At 46.0% G+C, this 21,980-nt stretch overlaps 1 protein-coding gene and 1 long non-coding RNA gene across 5 annotated transcripts in view; one reads left to right on the forward strand and one right to left on the reverse strand.

Annotated features, from left to right (window-relative positions):
- The window catches only part of LOC147914876 (uncharacterized), a 138,440-nt gene that overhangs the window by 100,811 nt on the left and 15,649 nt on the right, over window positions 1-21,980 (forward strand). Inside the window, exon 2 of the long non-coding RNA XR_015554621.1 lies at window positions 12,278-12,386. This is a non-coding gene — a long non-coding RNA (uncharacterized LOC147914876). The remainder of the gene's footprint in view (window positions 1-12,277; window positions 12,387-21,980) is intronic.
- The window catches only part of SHISA6 (shisa family member 6), a 290,024-nt gene that overhangs the window by 77,020 nt on the left and 191,024 nt on the right, over window positions 1-21,980 (reverse strand). The window lies entirely within an intron of this gene.

Raw genomic sequence — 21,980 nt, forward strand, 5'->3', positions numbered from 1 at the left:
GCATTCCAACCACAGACAGGAGAGAAAAGCCATGGCACTCATGTGGATGGTGTTTCAGGAAAGCAGGGAACATCCAAGAATAGGTTTCTTGTGGAGAGCTGGCCTGGGGAGTGGGGTGGGGGTGGAGGGAAGGGCAGTGAGTGGGCAGTGAATGGAACAGAGCAGGGGCAGAGGGAATCGGAATGGATAAACTCATCTCCCCCAAGTTGGTGGACTGAGAAAATTAAAAATATAAATAAAATAACGCATCTGTTCTCCGAGGTCCCTTCCAGCTTTAAAATTTTATGCTTCTATAAGCTTTTGGGGAAGAGAATAAACCAACCACTAATATCAAGGAGCTTTTGAAAGCTTTAAAGGTTTTAGGAGCTGTATCTAACAGGAACAAGGGTATTTGCTGCACACACTGGATGGTCTGGAGGGAAAAGGGCATGCTCGGCTCTCCGCTATCTGAATGGGGCCTTGCCCAGAGCCCCCCTGCTTTCAGGCACTTACACTGGATCTATTCCGCCCAACTAAGCTCTCAGAACAGGGATACTGTTTCCTCTTACACTAGCAGGAGCGGCAAGAAAAGGCCCTCTAATCCCCCATACAGTCCCACTCCCCAAAGAACTGAGAACCAGTGAGGACAGAGAGCAAAGGCTTCCCTGTAAAAAGCCCTATGAGGGCGCATCCCGCCTAAGCTCGGAGGCTCTGAATGGCACTACCTTTGGCTGTGACCACCATGGGGATGGGTTCCTCTCCTGCCCCACCTCCCTCTAGCTTTTCTTCTTTTATGCAGGGACACAGTCATCTGCCATGCCTTTTTGCCATCTAATAAATAACAGGACACTGTAAAGTCTTTGAGGACCATTGTCATAATATGGTTGAGGTGACAAAAATTAGAGGTGATCTTTAAAATCCATAAATTGGGGGAGGGATGGTCTCTATTTGAAGTTAAACATGAATTATTTCCCAGGTGGAAACCAGTGTGTGTGTGTGTGTGTGTGTGTGTATGTGTGCACACATACACACCCTGCTGGTCCATAAACTCGCTGAGCGCAGAGACCATCTGTAGCTTGTTCCTCATTATAACCCTGAGGCCAAGAGCAGCACCTGGACACAGTAGATGCTCAGTAAGGACTCACTGAATGAGTCGACAATTAGGAAGGAGATAAATCTTCGTACCCGTAGGAACTAACTCTGAACAGCTTGCAAATACATCTTGATAATGTTCCCCATCAGGTCACTGAAACTGGTGAGAGGGATGTTCCACGTTAAGGAAAAACCTGTAATTTCAAAGCTTCTGGTGTTTCCTTGTGGCTGCTGAGAGGGAAGACCAGAGACACGGTCCTTCGTCTAGCAGGCATTCAGTGACATTTGGGAACCGTAAGAAGTAAGCCCAGAAGGCCAGGATGTGAGTGAACAGCCTAATCTGCACAAAAGAGCCATAAGTAAGCAGAAAGGAGGAGGGACAAGCCGGCTCAGGGGAACACGTGGGCCGTGAGGAAGATCCTGTGGAGGGCAGTGGTCAGTACATTTCTAGGATCGATGATGTGTGACATCCAGTTAGAAACTGTTTCCTGCTCTCTGCTTTTATTTTACCCTCATAACTCCAGATTTTCAGAAAAAGTGCTTACAAAACCTTGTGTAAGGGGGGCTTTGGAGGATGAACAGAAAAGGAGGATGGATGGTGTCTGGGGTGGGTGGTCTAGGGAAAGAGGGTGTCTGACTGAGGAACAAAGGCCAATTATGGACAGGCACGCGGAGGTGTAAACTGTAGAGTGAGTCAGGAATGGACAGGGGCAAACACACCGGTGGCAGGCTGAATAATGGCCCCCTAAGGATGTCCCCAAAACCTGTGAATGTCACCTTACCTGGCAAAAGGGACTTTGCAAATGTGATTAAGTTAAGGATCTGGAGACAGATTATCCTGGATTATCTGGGTTGGCCCAGTGTAATCAAGGGTCCTTATAAGAGGGAGGCAGGAGGGTCAGAGTCAGAGAAGGGGATGTGATGATGGAAACAGAGCTGGGAGTCATGTAGTCAGGAGCCAAGGAATGCAAGTGGCCTGTAGAAATTGGAAAAGGCAAGGAAATGGATTCTCCCCTAAAGCCTCCAAAGGGAACACAGCCCAGTGAGACCTATTTTGGACTTCTGACCACCAGAACTGTTAAGATAACAAACGTGTGTTGTTTTAAGCACTAAGTTTGTGGTAATTTGTTACAGCAGCAATAGAAAACTAATACCACACTTTACCGCAGAGAGCAAGGAAAAAGCTAACCCTTGAGAGAAAAAGCTAACCCTTGAGAGAGGGGAGACAGACAGCAGGGTTCCAATGAATGGCTGGGGGTGATAAGTTCTGATCATCTGAACATTCTGGTTCAGTAATAGGTAGTTCAGTGTGGCTTTCTTTCTCCCATCTTAATTCTAAGAGCTGGAGACCCATGAAAAAGCTAGGGGAGGAGGGGGGGAGATGGAAACTGTCCTTCACAACATACAACTCCTACACTTGCCATCAGCCATCCTCCACCAAGATCCCAGTTATGAAAGGACTGATTGGCAGGTCCGATGGTCAGACTGTTGAGCAGAAAGGCAGGTCCTGAAATTGTAGAGCTTGGTGGCACCTACAGCCATTTTTGCCGTGTCAGGGATGAGGAGCTGAGGTCCAGATAAATGACTTGCCCAAGCACAGAGCTAGTACGAGGCAGAAGTGGAATCAGAATCTCAGGCTGTTCTTTTCCAAGTACGTGCCCTTTGCTCCAGAAATGCCCTTGCCAAGGACTGAGCCCCAGCACAGGGTTGTCTGACCTCTCCCTGAAGGCAACATTCTGCTGAAATGCACAGCTCAGTGAGCCAGTCTAGAGCACGATTATCTATGACTACGAGGCCACCCAGTTCCCTCTCCTCCTCGGTGACAGAGCCGAGGACCTCGGATTGGGCCTGCCTGTATTGGAGAGGGTCACTTCAGGGGAGGGGGGTCTGGGCCTGTGGGTGTTGGGTTCCCCGCCCCTCATAAATGGCCTTTACAGCCAGAGCTGCCACCAACCCGGAGGGCACCTTGGAGTGGAGGCTGCTTCCCTTCTTCAGGAATGTTTTCCCCTTCCTCAAGCTCCATTATCCTTTATGGCCTGTTTATCACCCTTGTATTCTTTCCCTGACCAGCCCCCTTGGGTCAGGACCTCTCTGTCTGGTGGATTCTAAGCACTTTCAGGCTCTACATCAGCTTTCTTGACTTGACAGCAGGCGTGTTCTTTTATTCTCTGGATGTTTGCATTCATTAGTTCATGCTCGGCAAGTACGATTGTGCAGCCACTGTGCTAGGACTCCCAGGTGCTGAGGTCTCGAACCCTGGAGCCCAGCTCCGAGGCCGGGCCTGTGGGCTGTGTGAACACAAGCTGCTGCAGCCCTCTCTGGGCATTGCAGTAGGAGAGCGCGCACCACTGCACCCCTCCACCTCTCCGCCACAGTGCCTTCCCCAGGACTCTGTTTCATGAGAACCTTCTTTGGCTTGAATTTTTCCCACTGGGTTTGGGGTGGTGGTGGAGGGAATGTTTCTGCTATTAGCAGAGTTGAGTTGAGAGCAAAACAAAAACTACAAGACTGTGTAGAAGCTCTCTCTTCTCAAAGGGCGTTTCTCCCCAAGCCGGGGAGAAAGGCATGGAGGCTGCATCTGCGAGGGCTCCCGGCACACCTGCAGTTGTGTGAACTGCAGCCCTTCTGAAGGGCGTGGCAAGGTGACCCAGTGTGAAGCTCAGCCTGGGAGCAGTGCCATCCCCGGGGTTCCTCCGCAAAGCACAGGACTTGGGCAGAGAAGGAAGAGCACGCTGGCTCTGGCGGTGACTGGGCAGTGGGGGAGGAGAAGCCAGAGCAGGGCGGGAGTAGCTGGGAAGAGTGGGATCAGACAGGGGTGGGCCAGGATGTGGGTGCGGGGTACAGCATGGATCCAGCATTCTAGAGAAGATTCATTTCTCCTGGGGGCAGACAACTAGGACAGCCCAACAGGAGAAGCTGAGGAAATAGCCTACCTGATCTAAGTGACTGGTTTCTGGGTTCTCTCCCATAGGTCAACTTCCTGGCTCTCCCAAATGCCCCCTCCCTCCCTCCCTCCTTCCCTTTAGCTGAGGACTACACCCACTCTTTTCCCCACACCTACACCAGCACCCTTACTGGAGGATGAGAAGCCTGAGCGGTGTGTTTCTGGAGGCCTACCTGCTCTTCTCTCCGCTACACAATGCCGGCAGCCTGGCAACTAGATACTGATTTGGGAAAACCAGAAAACAGTCCTTGAAAAATTAACAATGTGGCTGTAAGTCATGTTCTTAACTTTGCACAATGTTTTAAAACATGCATTAAGTGCTTATTATGTACAGGGGACAGGAGATAGTAATAAATGCTTTGTGTGGCCTGATGCCTGTCCTCCGGGAGCTGATAATCTAATACAGGACATAAACCATGTATATGCAAACAGCAGCCATGCAAGGCTGGATATGGGGGGTGTCATGAATGTGAAAATAATTTAAGAGACAGACACTATTGTTATACCAAGGCTTCCTGGGGAGGTAGCCTCTGTACTAAGTTCTGGATGCCTTGTAGGAGCCAGTCAGCTGGAGATGGGAAGGCAGAGGGAGCAGAGAAAGCAATGTGGGAAGCAGGAAAGGACACAGTGTGTTGGGAAGATGGGGAGAGGATCTTGGGCCAGATCCTGTGGGAGATGAAGCTGGAACAGTTAGTTGAGGCCAAGTGGTTGAAGGCTTTGAGAGCTGGTCTGAGGAGTTTAAGCTTTGGGTAAGTGAGGGGGAGCCACTGAGAGTCTGTGAGAAAAGTAGCAACATTATCAAGGGGTGGCTTTGACGCCTTCAACAAACAGCCTGCACCTGTGCTTATAAAAGGGGATTTCTTTTTTGCCTTGTTTTCCTTGCCTGGGGGCAGGACAGGGCCTTCACCCACTATAGGACTCTGAGCTTTCCTGGCTCCCTTCCCCAGGGAACAGCACATTCATTTCAGGGAAGGGAGCATATGATGGGGGCCTGTGTGTAGAGGAGATCTGTTACCAGGCAGAGGTGGCCAGTTTTACCTCGTTCCATACCTTTCCCGAAGTGATGAAACTTGAAAATCACTCAGGCAGGATGGAAAATGGAGTCTTCTGCCCCCTGGCCCCCAAATCTATGAGAAACATGTTCTCCTTTGAGTGATGGGGCTAGGGCCCAGGGGGGCATGGGATTTGGCTAATTATGATGTTAACAATCACAGTTCATCCAAACAGGAGGAAAACAAAGCACAAAATCTATTGATCATATGGCTTCTCGTGTATTGTAAATTTAAACAACCTTGAATTCAATAGCTCTTTCCCAAATGCCTTATAGGTGCTTGGCAAGTACTTACAAAATGTATAAGCAAAAGATTTTCCACATCCTCTTACACTTGAGATGCATGAGGATTACATCCTAAATGTCCATCAATAGGGGCTTGGCTAAATAAAGGACGGCACATTCATTCCATGAAATCCTATGTAGCTATTAAAACAAGAACACGATAGATCTGAATGAGCTGACCAGGAACATGCTCCATGATACATCGTCAAGTGAAATAAGTTCCAGACCAATACAGGTAGCATAATTTTGCTTTCATATAAAAAGATATGTGTGTATATACACACACAGATACGCAATAAAGCCTAGCAAAATGTTGGAAGAGATTCTGTTAAAGGCTAAGTAATGGAGGGTGGGATTGGAGGAAAAGAGGCTGTAATTTCTACTTCTTTCTTTAATCATTATAAATGGTGGGATTTGAGGCAGCTTTCATTTTCTTTTTGCTCTCCTGTATTGTTTTTTAAGATAAAACCCTTTTAAAAGATTCATAAAGGGCTTTCACTATTTAAAGAAGTCGTTTGGTAAAGTGAAGAATAATAACAGCTATTATTTGTTGAGTACTTGCTGTATGCCAAGCCCTGTGTCAAGAGCTTTACAAACGTTATCTTGTTGATTCAATCCTCTTTTGAAGTAGATACCATTATTATCTCCACTTTGTGGACAAGGGAACAGGCTCACAGAGGTTAAAAGACTTGCTGGAGATCCCACATCAGCACGTGGTGGAGCCAGTATTCCATTTGCGGTCTGGTGCCTGCATAGGCTAATTTTGACTGGTACACTGCTCCTGAACCATTTCTTGAAAAAGGGAATAATTCTGTGTTCTATATTTAGGTTTTTCATAACGCAAAATTTAAAATCATGGCTATATGATGTGATGATTCGTGGTGATGATCAGCTTCATAAGAACAACTTCTGAATTTGTACTCCACTTTACTCTTCACCTTTCCTTCCTTCCTTCCTCCCTTCCTTCCCTCTCTCCTTCCTTCCTTCCTTCCCTCTCTCCTTCCTTCCTTCCTTTCCTTCTTTCCATTCCTTCATTCCACTTTCCATCCATCTATCCATCCATTCGCCTACCCATGCACTCATCCATCCTTCCATCTTTCCATCTATCCATCAATTTAGCAAACATTTATGGGATACATGCAAGGCTATTTGTTAGGAACTATGAGGAATACTAAATAGTATCAGACAATTCTCAAGGAACTTACAGACTAGCCCTTTGTCACTGTGATGTGGTTCTTGGGCTGGATCAGTTGAAAATCACAGTTATGAAATGGAGGAAGCCAACGCCCATCACTTCCTTGGGAGCCTGAGCCCAGGAGCCTCCACATGGAACCTCTGAGACTCAGGCCTGGAATGCCCAGGAAAGTGGCAGCCTGTATCTGGAGAGGAGGGAGTGCTTTGGAATCTTGCAGCAAGGTGAGGGCACCTTGGGAATGGGGATTATGCCTGCTTTTGATCTTCTTAGGAAGAGACCCAGGCTTTAATAAGTCTGAAGAAAGCCTGCTTTGTTCAGCTGGAAGGTTGCTATTTTTGATAATGGTGTGACTGCTTTTGTGGGAGACGTAAGCTGAGAGAAATGGCTAGGCTGCTGGTGGGGATCTTGGTGATGGTGGTGAGGTGGTGGTTGGGTAGTGATGTGCAACAGCCAGAGACTCTCTCCAGTAGGGTCTCCCAGGGATGACAAAGGACCCTCACCAACAACTTCCCACAGGCCTGGGCCTGAGGATCAAATTGGAAGAACAGGAGTGTAACTGCATGAGAAGGGATCACAGTTCCTGCCTTTTCTCCCCTCTGAAGCTGGGACATCCTTAGACATAGATGCTATTTTGAGTTGTGCCACTGTCCCTAGTAAAAGCAACTGTGATAACAAGGGAAGAGTACAGGATCTGGCATCTGAGTTCAAACCCTGTCTGCACCATTTAATGAGCTCATCATCATAGGCATGCAACTCAACCTCTATGAGCCTCTGCTCATATGTGGAATGAGGGGTCATGCCGATTAAGTGAGAAAGTCATGGTGCGGCGCCTGGCATGGGTGCTCTGCATTTATTTTGGTGCATGTTTTTGCTGCTGAGTGAGCCCTTCTCCCAGCCCGACTGCCATGTGCCTGGAAGCTGCAGGACATGTCCCGATCGGTTCAAGAGACAGGCAGATCAGAGGACTCCTCATGCTGCTAGCAGGGAGTCTGTCCTTCCTAGATGAACTTCTACATCTCTTCTCAGTCCCTGTGCTCCAGACCTATCCTTCTAGAGCAGCAGCTCTCCGGCAGGAGCCATTTTGTCCCCTAGGGGACATCTGTAAGGTCTGGAGACATTTATGATTGTCATAACAGGGGAAGAGGATGCTACTGGCCTCTAGCGGGTGTAGGCCAGGGATGGTGCTCACCATCCTACAATGCACAGGACAGCCCCCCAACAAAGAATTATCTCCCCCAAAATGTCAATAGTGCCGAGGTTGAGAAACTCTATTCTTCAGTCAAGAATGAGAACAATGATGCCCAGGTAGAGAATGTGATGCATTAAGGCCAAACTGAGTGTGGATACTAACGGCATCCTTTCTGAGCATTATTAATAACAATTATTATGATGCTTCTAATGATAATATCAAACATTTACACCCAGTGTCTTCTTTCCCAGTCTTCTCCGTCTCAAACACGCAACACCACCCAGTGTCCAAAGCTGGATGCCTGCAGGTTAGCCTGCATTCTTCTTCCCCTCACCCTCCTCCATGTCCTACTCAACTGCTGGTTCTGGAACTGCAGAGTACACCTTGAATCCACCTGCTGCCCGAGGCACCTTCCTCTCTCTCGACTTCACCATTCAATTGCCTCTTAGCTGATTTTCTCCCCCTCTTGCCTCCTGAAATTCAATCTCCACAGAGCTGCCAAACTGATCTTTTAAAAAAACATTAATTCAATCACATCATGCCCCTGCTTCAAACTCTCTCACTGACCTTGGAAGAAAATCCAAATTCCTTGACGTTTCTTGGAGTTTAGTTCCTAGAACAAGTCATGTTCTTCCCTCCTTGGGGCCTTTGTGCATCTCGTTCGTTCCATCTGTGCAGAGAGCTCTTGCTCTGCCTTGCCACAGGTTGCCTTCCCCTCAGCTTCCTGAGATCTCAGTTTAAATGACTTCCCCTCGGAGAGGCCAAAGCTGATCTCTCCAAACAGGCCCACCTTATTATTCTCTTCCACACATCCCTGTTTATTTCTGTCACTGCATTTACACAATGTGTAATTAACTGAACTAATTATTTTGTGTACTTTCCATCTATCTCCCTCTACTAAACGAGGGCATGACCCGTGTTTCTCACGTTCGTTGCTGTTTCCCCAGCACCTAGCACAATGCCTAGCTCTAGCAGGTGTTCAACAAATTCATTGTCAAATAAATGAGCTGCCTTTTAAAATTACATACAGGTTGTAGTTGACAAAACAGTGTCAGCCATATTTATTATCTCGGGAAGGAGGGTAGTAAAGGGAAGCTCTCATGGACGGTTGTCTGCCATCGGCATTAATGTTGGTGGTGGCTATAAAGTAGATCCTGCTAGTAATACCACCTAGTGGCAGCTGCACAGCACTCCATCCTGGGTGGGGGGTGGGAGGAAGTTCAGCAGTTGCCAGATCTGTTGTTCCCAGTGGCTACACAAACTTAGTAGACAGCTGTGTTAAGACTGGAATCTGTGATCTTGGAACACAGACAGACCTCTTGGCCTATTGGGGAGAAACTCTTACTAGTGGCATCCTTAGCATGCCTCCTAACTGAATAAGCCATTCAGCCTCCAGGGCATGCTTTATAGATCATAGATTCACACTGACTTTGCCCTCCCCACCCAGGGGGAAGCAGAAGGAAGGAGGGGACAGGAGGAATGGGCAAGCTTTAATCTCTCTTCTCTGTCCCTTTGCCTGATTTCTCTAAACTTGCTGGTCTTTTTCCTCCCCTTTGTATGGCTTTGCCTGAAATATTTTTGCATCTCTCTAGGGTTCATTAATTTCCAATTGTCTACCAACATCAACGCAACTGTAAATTGTGTCCCTATTTACACTTTTGGATGTAGAGTTGTATTAAGTATATTTTCTTATTTATTGTATTTTTGATGCACTGGCACCTGAGGCCTTGCTGACTGGGGGAGGTATGCCCCTTCCCAGGTTAGCTAATTCCTAGAGATAGTGAGTGACTTGCCTGTGAGCAAGCCTTTCATATGCAAGCTAACAATCAGAGTCCTCCCTCCCCCTATCACCTCCATGGGTCTCTTACACTCTGGACTACTACCCATCTGCCTTAATCACTCCAGGGCTAGGTACCAGACAACTAGAGTCAGCCCTGATGCCTCAAAGCACACTGAAATTATTCAAACTAGCCAATCCTAAGCCGTTTACCCTGCCCTGACTCTATCCAGTTCCTGCAGAAGGCACAATAAAGGCTCTTAACCATGTTTTTCCCTCGATTCCTTTGCTTCCTGACTGACCCTGGATGCTTCCTTCAGTGCCCCTCCGTGGCGTGCCGTGCCATCTGATTCTAGGGATCTATGAATATAAAATCTTCTTCTTCCATAATAGTCATTTCCATGTCTATGTATCTTACTATACCTCACTATAAAACACATCCTAAGTAAATATTAAAACAAGTGTTTTCTATTGAACTGTATATCAAAAGATGATTTTTATGTCTATATAAGTATTTTTATTTTTAACAGATTCAACACACACTCTTTGGAGATACTAACAGTTCCTGATGAAGACAGAAACCATGAGATATTCATTCATGAATTAATTGATAAACCTCTATGCTGAAAAAACATCCCTCTATGTTGTAAGCACACTTGTTATCCCAGTCACAATCCATTGATTATGGCTTTGTCAGTCAGTAGCTGATTAAGAGACACTCAGGGACTTGTCACCCCTCTGCAGGCTCCCCCATGCTCCGGGGCCAATGGCAGGACCCATGTCAGCGGATGTGGGTTTTGCTGAGTCAAGACTAGATGTCTGGGGGTCTCTCTGGCCCCTCTTCCTCACACACTCTGCCTGATGGATCACCCAGGAGTCCTGGATCTGCTCCGGAGGGAGAAGTGTAAAAGCTCATCATTCTCTTTCTTTTCAGTCCCAGATGCAAAAATTGTTGGGTTTCTCTGCTAGACTTGGGTCCATGATTTTTATCAAGAAAACCAGATTATAAAGCTGCTCTGGGAGACTGTCCTGGCGCCCGGCTGTGCTGATTGCCAGGCAGTGGGAAAGTTCTTCCTTACTACGTCTGGACAAAATCTCTCATGCGGCAGTTCACGCCCTTCTCTTCCTGTTCCGGCCTCATTGAGTTGGGCATCACCATCCTTCTTGGAGAAAATGTCCACAGACTTGTACGTTGTTATTTGTTCTCCCCCACAATAAATCAAACAGATGGTTTCATCCTTTCCTCACAGGTCCTATTTGCTGGCCTTTAATCATGTTTGTTGCTTAATGTTGGCCAATCCGCTCAGCAGCCATTTGTCTGAGACCTCTATGGCCGAGGCCGTCCACAGTTCCTCTTGAGTTAGTTTGGGTTCTGGGGTTTGATGAGCAATCGCTCCTATCAGCAGGCTAGATATTAAACAGCTGGGGCTCTCTGCAGCCGTTTCAGGGAATTGCCCAGAAGACAAGGAAGCAATTTCAGAGACAAGAAACAATTGCTTTGAAGACTATCCAGTTCCCTCGAAGTGTTCTGCGGCTGAACACAGGAAAATGATGGGGGGAAGGAGCTGGGCTCTGTGTTTCATATCCAGACTCTCTACTGTCCCCGTTATTTCCCACTTATATCACCAGCTCACTCAACTGGGGCCTGTTCCCCAGGCTGGGGAGTATGGACCTTAACAGAAATCTCCTTCTCTTGCCTCTTGATACTTAAAAGCACATAAAAGTAATATGCAGGTTGAGTCCAGGCAGAAAGGGGCTTTCATTCTTTCATTCATTAGACACTTACTGAGCATCTGCCATGTGCCAGGCACTGTGCTGCAGATGGTGGTGAATGTAAAGATGAATAACATCCATATCCTGCCCGCCTGCCCCCGTAGAGATTATGATCTAGCAGGCAAACAGACACTGCCCTTATCAACCAGGGCAGGTTGTGAGCAATGCTATCACAGGAGCACATCATTAATATTCGGGAGGCAATCCAGAGGAGTACAAGATTAATTCTGTGTAGGAGGGTAAGGGAAGGCTTCCTGAAGGATGGAGCATTTGGAATGAGTCTTGTATTCACAATGTCTTTTAACCCATGACTCCATTTAATTCTCACAATCAACCCAATGATGTGGCAGAGATTATGCCCATTTGTCAAGTGGGATATCAGGGCTCAGAGAGGTTCGGTGACCAATCGAAGGCCACCCAGAGTGTAAGTGGCAGATCCACATGGAGCCTGTCTAAATCTAGGAGCAGTGTTGTGCCATCTTGCTTCTCAGGAGCGGAGGCTGGGCCAGGAAAAGGCACTACATCTGGGGCTGGTGGATGCCCAGTTGGTACGAGGACACAAAGGTGGTTTTAACACCAAACAAGGGGACCTAGTCTAGCCTGACAGTTTGGAGAGGGGCTCCTCATCCTGGCCATCATGAATGTCTGCATCTGAGGTTCAGTCTCCTCTGGGCGTACAGATCCTTTCCAGCACACAGCCCTATCCATCCTCATTAGCACATGGGCTGCTACGCCCAACAGGGCAGCCACAGAAATAACTGCTCCTCCTTTAGTGTCTGTTTCTATAGGGTTCAGAGCTCACTCCTTGGGTCATTTAGCCTTCTCTATTCCCTGACAACAAACCCAGAGGAGGGGGAGTGAAGAATGGGTGATGAAGTGAGAGGAGGAAGAACTACCCTCAGTGCCAACTGACTAGCTTTGCAAGGCTTATTTCCTTCCATCATTTCATCCATGTAACAACCCAACAGGCAGATATTTTCTCCATTTTACAGATGAGAAAACTGAAGCCTGAGAAAGTTCTATCATTGCCCAGGAGGTACTCACTGGTTTGACCTAAGAAAGATAAGACTTGTGGAGAATGATGACAATTCTTAACACATGGTAAGTGCTCAATAAATGCTAGTTGTTTTGTTGATGATGTTGCTTTTGTTCAGCATCAGTATCTCATCTATCTTTATGGAAGGCAATGGAAAACTGGGTTTCCTCATGCAGAAATTAGCCTCGTGAAGTTCATGGAAAGCTTCTGCTCTGCAAGAGGGGTTTTAACCTGTGTTGTATCTGTGGTCTGTATAGGTGGGGGTGTAACTCAGAGAAGGCTCCTCTGGAAGACTTGAGGCAGGCTAAGGATCGAGGCAGTACTTGAGGCAGTAAAGGATTGATGGGTTGGGATAACAGCAATGGGGGAGGAGTGCATGGCACAGAGATGAGTGGCAGGGACAGCACTGGGAGGGAGGGAAAGGGACATCCACCACAGCCCAGGGAAGGCTGCATGCATTAGAAAGACTGTGTGTAGAAAGGCGAGGAGACGTGGCATTATGGAGCTTTTTTGGCGTGATAAATATTCAGTTGGTCACCATGAATATTCAATTAGGCAGAGATTCACAGATAGGCCCTTGAGGGAGCTGGAACTGACAGGGGGACTCACTTCTTTTAAGAATTTCCCAATATTGAGGGAACATATGCCACAGCAGAGAACTGGACAGGATCGCAGGTGGAGGCAAAGAGCTAGAAGTTTCAAAGAAGAGAAGCGGGTGAGTGACAGCTGGCAGGAGCTGAGGGTCTGCTAGAAAGCCTTGAAAAGCATCGCTTAGTTGAATGGCCAAGCCACACAGTGGAATTGTGGGTCTTATTATTTCCATTTGTGTGCAACTCTCTACAATCTCTAGGGGATATTTTTCTGCTTGGCGGGTTCTAATAAAATCACAGAAATATAGTGCTAAAGAGAATGTTAAAGGCAGACACTGACTCCTGCGGTTCTTAACCATGTGCGGAGGGGCGTGGCACGGCCATGGTGGTGACCAAGGGTGCAGGCTGCTACCCAGCTCCAGCTGGACATCCTCAAGGTTATTCCCTTTACTTATTGGCTCCTGAGAACAATTTCTTCAGAGTACATGGCTCTGCAGCTACAAAACAAAATGTGTGAAAGACAACTCTCTCATCCACACTCATCATTTTATGGATGTGGATGCCGGGAGCCAGAGAAGCGTCTTGTCTGACTTAGAGGCAGAATCCAGGCTGAGACTCAGTTCTGCTCACTCCCAGGCCAGTTTCTGCTCATTTCTGTCTGTGAAGGAGGGTGTTCATGGAGCCGCTGCCAGCTCACTTGGTGCCTTTACGTGAATCAGGAAAAGGAGGACTCCTCTGGGTAGTCATAGCCCCAGTCAGCAAAAAGCCTCCTTCTGCCAGATGTCTCTGTGCAGAACAGAACTTGTACAGTCCTGCATGATGAGAAATTAGAAGTGGATCTGGTGGGGTCCTGGGTGCCATTTATGTATCCTCCCTCCTCCCCTCCAGTCTTCTCTGTCCCACTCATTCACTTTTTAAAAATACGCATCTAATAAATGCCTCCTGCATGCACAATGACACCTTCCCGATTTGTCTGGTAAAGAATATCACTGAAAAGGGAGAGTGATGGGTTTAAATTTACAAAGAGCTTTTCTGACCATGACAATTTTAAATTGCTAAAGTGAGGGTAGGAGACTGGGAGAGGCTGCGATACTTTGAGCAGGTGAGTGGGGGTGAAGGTGTGGTTAAGACAGTGTGGACTTCTATATTTGGGTCTCTCCTGTCAAACTGCAATCCTTCATGCTCAGTTGGAGAAAATGGGTTAGCTCGAAGACAAAGGTGATTTGGAAAATATCTTACAACGATATTTATTGTTTTGAGGGCAAAGAGACTCCTAGGAGCTTCCTGATGACCAAAGGGTCTGTAGGTGGTACATCATTGCAGACACAAGCGGTGCCCGGTGCAGTGCCCTGCTGCAGAGGTATGCTCTTCAAAATGGAGGAATGCACGGTTTCTGTGGAGGTTGAGATGTCAGGGAGAGGGAGCTCTAGGGTGAGGGGAGAACCATCACTTCTGGGCTGTTCTTGAAGCAAACTTGGAAGGGTCTGTGTTCTGTTCTCATGAGGAACGCCATTTGGTGCGATGCGTACGTTTGTGCACACACTTCCTTTATTGCAGACTCAGTAAATATTTGTTGAAGGAATGAAGAGATTTGTTCTCCTAAGAGGGTTAAAACCTCTCCTTTCTCACAAGATTGCTTTTGCCACTACTGTTTTTTAAACTCAGACTTATATCATGTCCACTATGTGCCAGGCACTGTTACAAGGGTTTTACATGCATTGGCTCATCTGATCCTAACCTTATGAGGTAAGGACTGTTACCCTATACCAAAGCCCCACAACTCCCTCTCCTTTAGTTTTCTAATAAGTGGTATAGGCTGTCATCCTTGCATTAATTCATTCATTCATTCCTTGACTATTCTTAAAACACCCACTATGTCCCAGGAACTGTCCCAGTACTAGTGAAAGCCCAATGAGATCTCTGCCTTAAAGGTGCTCCTGTTTTAGTTGGAAAGACACAGACAACAAGTTAATATAAAAATAACCCATTTGGATAAGTGCCCTGATAGATATGAAGGCCCTCTGAGAAGGTGGCCCATAAACGAGGGTGCAAAGGAGCCAACACGCACATAGCCCAGAGAAGAGCATTCCACAGAGTAGGCAGCTTGTCCACAGGCCCTGGGGAGGGAGAAGTTGGCTTGTTTGGAACGTACAGAAGGCCAGTTGACTGCAGCAGAGAAATTGCAGAGGGGAGTGGAAAGATGGCTGAGCTGTAAGCTGGGGCCAGAGCACCGAGTGCTCTGAAGGTCAAGTGCAGTGCAACGTCAGCGGAGGGCTTGAAGTGGGGAGTTACCTGATCCCATTAATGTCATAAAAGAACCACTTTGGCTGCCTTGTGGCAAATGGGCTGTAGGGGGAGAGGGCAGAGAGGATGTGGGAGATGTGTAGGCAGTCTTGCAGTAGCCCAGGCAAGAGATAATGATGACTTATGTCGAGATGGTGGCAGTGAAGAGGGATGGAAATGGACATTTAAAGCTAGAGTTTGGACGTAGAACCATGAAGACTTGCAGATAGAGTGAATGTGGGGAATTACAGAGAGTGATCGAGAATGATTTCTAGGTTTTGACTTTAAAAATTGAATGGATGACAGCCACTTGGGAAAATAGTTTGGCTTATTGATTTATAAAAGCCAATCTAAGTTATTGGTTTAACTTATAAAATTAAACATAAATATACCAGATGACCCAGAAATCCCACTCCTAGGTATTTACACAAGAGAAATAAAAACTTATGTCCAAACAAAGCTTGTACCCTAAATGTCCTTCAGTGAGTGAATCGATAAACACATCATGGTACATCCTAACCCTGAAACCCTAGCAACCACTGATCTGTTTGTCCCTATAGTTTGACCTTTTCCAGGATGTCATATTAATGGAATCATAAGTATATAACCTGTTGAGACCGGCTTCACTCACTCAGCATAATGCCTTTGAGATTCATCCATGCCATTGTGTACTTCAGTACTCCATTCCCTTTATTGTTGAGTATTTTTCCAGCAACATTTCCACCAAAAGCCACTTTTAATGTATGTAAATTTAAAAGCAAATTTAACAAATGTCTTCAAGCAGAAAGGGAAAAAGCAAGGAGCAGAAATGAAATAGAAATTTTGTGGATGGTTGTACTACTTTCTGAAACGGCGAAGATGGAGGAAGAAAGGGATTGGTGGGATGGGGAGGGAGATAAAGAAGCTATATCTAAATTCCATAACTTCTAGTTTGGTAGGCTTGGATTAAGCATAAGGGTAGGTTAGGCAGCAAGTAAGCACTGCCCCTCCGAGGGTCTGTGGGAGGGGAGGAGGGTGGTTGCTTGAGGGAGAGGAATGGGCAGAGGGAGAGGTGGAGAGAGAGTTGAGCCTCCCTGAAGCTGCTGCGCTGCCTGGACCCCAGGCCCTCCCTCTCCGAGTGTCCGCTCTGTGGCCAGCACTGTCCAGGGAGCCAGCCTGCAAATGACCTTTTAGCATCCACATCTGATTTTCTCTTCTGTCCGTACGCAGGTCTTACCCTGTTGGGGGCTGGCTCGCAGTATCTCTGAACCTTTTCCAAAATCATTAGTGTAGATTAATGAGTCATTACAAGAGGAAGGGAAGTGCTAGAAGGAAATGGATGCTGATGCCTGTCTGTGCTCTGGTCCTTCCCAGAGACGTGGATCTAGACTGAGTGTGGGGAGGAAGTGGAGAAGAAAAAGGATGAGGAAGGGGAAGAGGATGGGTAGAGGAGGAGGAGAAAGATGCTGGCTCCACATGTCTTTTAGATTTCAGCTTTCTGGTTAGAATCTCAGGCCTCCAGTGTGTGTAGCCTACCTAATGGAAAGGTAGTGCTGGAAGCAAGAATCCAGGCACAAATTCCGCCCACTTCCCACTTTCACAATGGAGAAAAGCCTATGGATATATATATCTGCTTTTCAGACGTTTCTGCAACAAAGGGATGGAGAGGATACTAAATTGTGAACACTGATTTCCTTTAGGTGGTGCAATTATCAGTGACTTTGGGGGAAAAAAACTATCATAAAAAGGAAAAACATTGAGAACCCTAAGACATGGATTCCACACATGAAGCTCTTCATCCTCACTTGTAACATTATCTTAGCTACTTAACTACTGGACTATTTCCTGTCTTCCTCAACTAAATGTAACCTCCTTGAGAGTATTCATAGAACATATATCTGACTTACAGTAGATGGTAAACTTTTTTTGAATGAACAAATAAATATGTATTTATGCGTGTGTATAAATATGTACTTTTATCTCCTACTCTTTTGGAGAGCAAAGAGAATGATAACTGAAAAAGCCAATTGGATGTGGTGAAATTTTAAGATAAGAGTGTATAGTGGGGGAAAAACCCTGAGATCATTTTGAGGGGGATAAAATGGAGCCGGGGGCTGTGGTAAAACCATGCATCTGAGATGCTTGGAAGAGTGGGAAGGAGCAACTGGCAGCACAATGACAGGAAGGATCCATTTCTTTATTATCTGGCTCCTAAAACCTCAGCAATCTGACCTCTCTTCCTTTGTCATACTATTGAACCTGGTCATGAATAATCTTGCCACATCTAAATTTTATTATTTTTTATTTTCCCATTTGTTCTGCTCAACCTTGCTCCTTATCAATCAATGAATAAATAACATTTCAACATCAAATATTGAATTCCCACCATGAAACTGGACCCAGTGCTTATGAGGCAAGGGCTCATCGTCTGTCATCAGAAAGGCATCGTGGGGCCGGCCCCATGGCTTAGCAGTTAAGTGCGCGCGCTCTGCTGCTGGCGGCTGGGTTTCAGATCCCAGGCACGCACCGACGCACGGCTTCTCCGGCCATGCTGAGGCCGCGTCCCATTATACAGCAACTAGAAGGATGTGCAGCTATGACATACAACTATCTACTGGGGCTTTGGGGGGGAAAAAAATAAATAAAATCATTAAAAAAAAAAAAAAGAAAGGCATCGTGCACTGCAATAGGTTTCTAAAACCATTGACCAATTGTCCTTTCTCAAAATTCCTCCTCTCTTATTGTGGTTTCCTCGTCTCCCTATATTTTGGTTCTTGACCTACTTTCTCGGATTACTCTTCGTTATGGGTTGAATTCTCTCCTCCAAAAAGACATGTTGAAGTCCTGACCCCCAGGACCTCAGAATGTGACCTTATTTGGAAACAGGGTTGCTGCAGATGTAATTACTTAAGGTTAAGATGAGCTCATAATGGAGTAGGGTGGGCTCTTAATCCAATATGATCCAAGTCCTCATAAGAAGAGAGCCACAGGGGAGGAGGGCAAGTGAAGATGGAGGCAGAGATGAGACTGAGGCATCTACAAGCCAAGGAAGGACATGGATTGCCAGTTGTCACCAGAAACTAAGAGAAGGGCTTGGAATAGATTGTCCCTCAGAATCCTCAGAAGGAACCAAGTCTGGAGATGTCTAACCTCCAGAACTATGAGACAATAAATTTCAGTTGTTTTAAGCCACCCAGTTTGTAGCACTTTGTTACAGCAGCCCTAGGAAATAAGACACTCTTTCTTTCTCTGCTTGGTTGATTTCTCTTCTTCCTTCAATTTTCTGTCTTACTCATCTACGATTCTCCCACTTCCTCTTTCTACAAGATTACCATTTCTTCACTCTCTCTGACTTCTACACTGAAGTCTTCCAAGCCTCAATTTCTATTCCTAACTTTTCCCTCAACTTCCTACAGATCTTCAATCTCAATGCTCCATATATATTTCACACTCAACTGGAATCATACTAAAATAATCTTCTCCCCTCAGCCCAACTCTGTTTCCAAACATCCCTCTTTCTGCCCCTTGTCACTGCCTTGCTTTTCCTCACCCAGACCTGGTTTTTGTCTTCTCAGTTCTACCCCTAAGTGAAACTTGATATTACCTTTTCTCTATTCCTCACTTTTTACCATCTTAATTCAAGACCATATGACTTGGATTATTGCAATAGTCCACTAACTCATCCTTGTCTCCAGTCTTTCCTCACCTGGGGGCCATAAGGTCTATGAAACTCAGCTGTCACCATGCTCATTCCTCCTCAAGGACTTATGGTCTTTCTAGCAATAGGCAGCTCATCCCAGGCTAGCCTTACATTGCCCACATCTGGCTTGGCTTGAGACAACTTAACTCTTAGAAAACTTTCTTTCCTTATTTTTCTCATAACACAATCAAAGAGCACTTTTGAGAACTAAATAAAATAATGTAGGCAAAGTTCCTGGTGCTTAGGAGGTACTCCATAAATGTTAGTTCTCCTCTTTGCTGCTCTTTTTCCCCTTCTTCCCCCAGGGGATTACAAACAATGCAGTTATTATATTTCCATTGTGTGCCCTAACACACCGTGTCCTGGGGAATGCACAACAGACAGTCACATCAGAGAGTCCAAAGCATCATTAGAAAGTGGAAAGCACTACTATCATGCAGCTGCCCACGCCCACCGTCCACTGCTGTTTTTAGGTTTGATAAGCCTTCTCCTGGCTTATCAGCCTTCATCTTCATAACATGCCCCCTCACACACAATGCGGGGTATTTCCATCACTAACAGAACACGCCTGCCGTGAAACACTTGGGTTTAGAGTGGAAGAAAATGGGAAGAAGAAAAATTCATTGAGGAATAATCACAAAGCTTGTGATAAAGCCTTTAATGAGGCAGCTCTCCTGTGATTCCATCATAGAGGACCGAGCAGGAATCTGTCAAATCAGCAAGGGTATTATATATGGAGAAATATGAAAGGCCTGCCTCCTCTCTGAAAAGGTTTAGTTGGAAAAAAGAAGAAAACCCTGTGGAGGCTGGAGTGGGGTGAGCTGTTAATGAGTCTGGCATTAAGAGATTTGTGTTAACTCAAGGGAGGTGGCTCCATTCCCAGGTTTGATTCAGCCTGTTCTGGGGGAGCTGCGGGGGGTTTTCTCTGAGGTCAGCAGCAGTAAAGCTAAAATATTCAACTGCTCATTATTCTCATAGATTACACCACTATCCCCAGAGTATTTTGGGAATGAGACAATAGCCCCACATTGGGTGAATTAGTCCAGCCCTAAATTTCTGAGAATATCGTCCTTAGATCAGAGATCCTTCCTTCCCCTTATTTCCTTCTTGACTTCCCTCCTCAGAAAACTGTGTATGCTGTAGGTTACTCCAGTTCTGAATGTCACCTTGACACCATTTCTTGTGTTTAAATGTATATTGTTTGTTTTACACGCCTATGGCTTTATTTACATCTGAGGATAGTTCATTGTTATTGAGGCAAAAGTGATAGCTCTCGGCTTCCTTTGGAAGAAGCAAGATGGCACCTGGTCTCAGAGAAGACAGGCTTAGACAGGGCTCCAAGAGTCTAGATTAGAGCAAGGTCACAGGGTGAAGATTTTGAGCTAGACAAATGTTGGGGATGAGACTGTACCTGCTTCTTCAGGTGATCAGACTGAAAGAAGTAGAAGGGTTCTGGAAGCCATAACTCCCTGGCTTCTCCCACATCAGTGGGAGATGAGCAGGCATGTATTACTTTGGTTTTCAGATGAGGAACCTGCAGCTCAGAATTTAAGTGACTTGCACAAGATCACAAAGGGAAACACAAGATGAGAAATTTTCTGGGCTCCACACCTTGGAAGCTGGGTCAGGAAAAGCTGGATCAGGTGACTGGTCAGAAATGTCCAGAGGGAAGAAGAACAATTACATATCTTCTAGGCTGGACACAGCAGGAAACTACATCTCCTCCCACACCTCTGCCCACGTGTGGATTTCATCTTTACCTGTCTGCTGCAATTTCTTTTCACTCAACATTTGTCTAAGAGTGTTTTGCCAACAGCAGCCTTTCTGGGGAAGAATTGGATTAGAAATGTTATATTCTAAAGGTCAGAGCCACAGTAATTAGCACAAACATGATTGAATAGTGACAGCCACGCGCAGGAAGGATGGAGAGCTGCTGTGTCTCCATAGTTCCTAAGGCTTCAAGTCTTTGTCTTTGAAACCAGTCCCACCATACACGAAGGCCCAGTGTGTGTGTGTGTGTGTGTGTGTGTGTGGGCGTGTGGGCGTGTGGGCGTGTGTGTGTGTTTGGTTCTATGCATTTTTACCACACATAGCTGCATGAGACCACTACTACAGTCAACTGACGCACAGTTCCATCCAAGTACACTGCTTTGACCCTTGGTGTTCCCTCTGCTTGCAACATCCTCCCTCACTTGCTAGTCTTTGGTTTGGCCAACCCCTGTGCATCTTTCGAGACTCAGCCCACAGGTCATCACCTTTAAAAAGCTTGCTCTGATCTCTTGTCAACTCATGGACAAGAGGTCTTGTTTACTTCCTTTGGGCCCCCAGAGCTTCCACTGCTTACCTCCTTAGAGCCCTCCTTGCCTATTTATTGTTATAGCCTCTCCTAGCCTTTGAGGTCAAGGACAGAGTCTCTAATACCTCTGCATCACGAGTACTTAGCACAGTGCCTGACACATAGGAGGGGCTCAGTCACTGTTTGCTGAATGTAATCGAAGGTTACAGAGAATAAATGTCCCATGGCCGAGGGCGAAACTGTACACAAGCAAAGCTATTGTACAATTAGGATTTAATATACTTGATTAATATCAGCATACTTGCATTGCTAAAACACATTAATATTAAATTAGTCTGAGCTATTTTGCAAGGATATATGTGTGAGCGTGTATAGTGATGCTTTGCATGCAATTACAGCTCGTCTTTCAGGAGTATTAAGTGCTATGCAGATCCTCTCCTAAATCCTGCCCCTGAGTTTTGCTTTAGTGTTATACCTCCAGCTTCATCAAGGGCCAATTTTAAAAGTCATATTAAAACCACCTCTCTACACCTGCATTTTCTATAAAACTGTCAGTCACTGCCTTCTACATAATTTATCTTCACCGTGCAATAAAGTTATTTTAGAATTTGACAATGAGAAGATCATGGTCTCCTCTGCAGCACTGGCAAAACTCTATCTTTCTAATAACTAGATGTATATAACTGATCATCTTTTCCTTTTTGACATGGTTGCCGGGAAACTCAGAGTCACATCTGACTCTCCTTTGCTGATTCTCAATCATTATGTTAACCGCTTTCTGACTTCCTGGTATTTCCCAGGAGAATTATAA

The sequence above is a fragment of the Ceratotherium simum genome, chromosome 16 (genome assembly GCF_057802395.1).
Source record: "Ceratotherium simum simum isolate JZ-2026a chromosome 16, ASM5780239v1, whole genome shotgun sequence".
NCBI classification, from domain to species: Eukaryota; Metazoa; Chordata; class Mammalia; order Perissodactyla; family Rhinocerotidae; genus Ceratotherium; species Ceratotherium simum.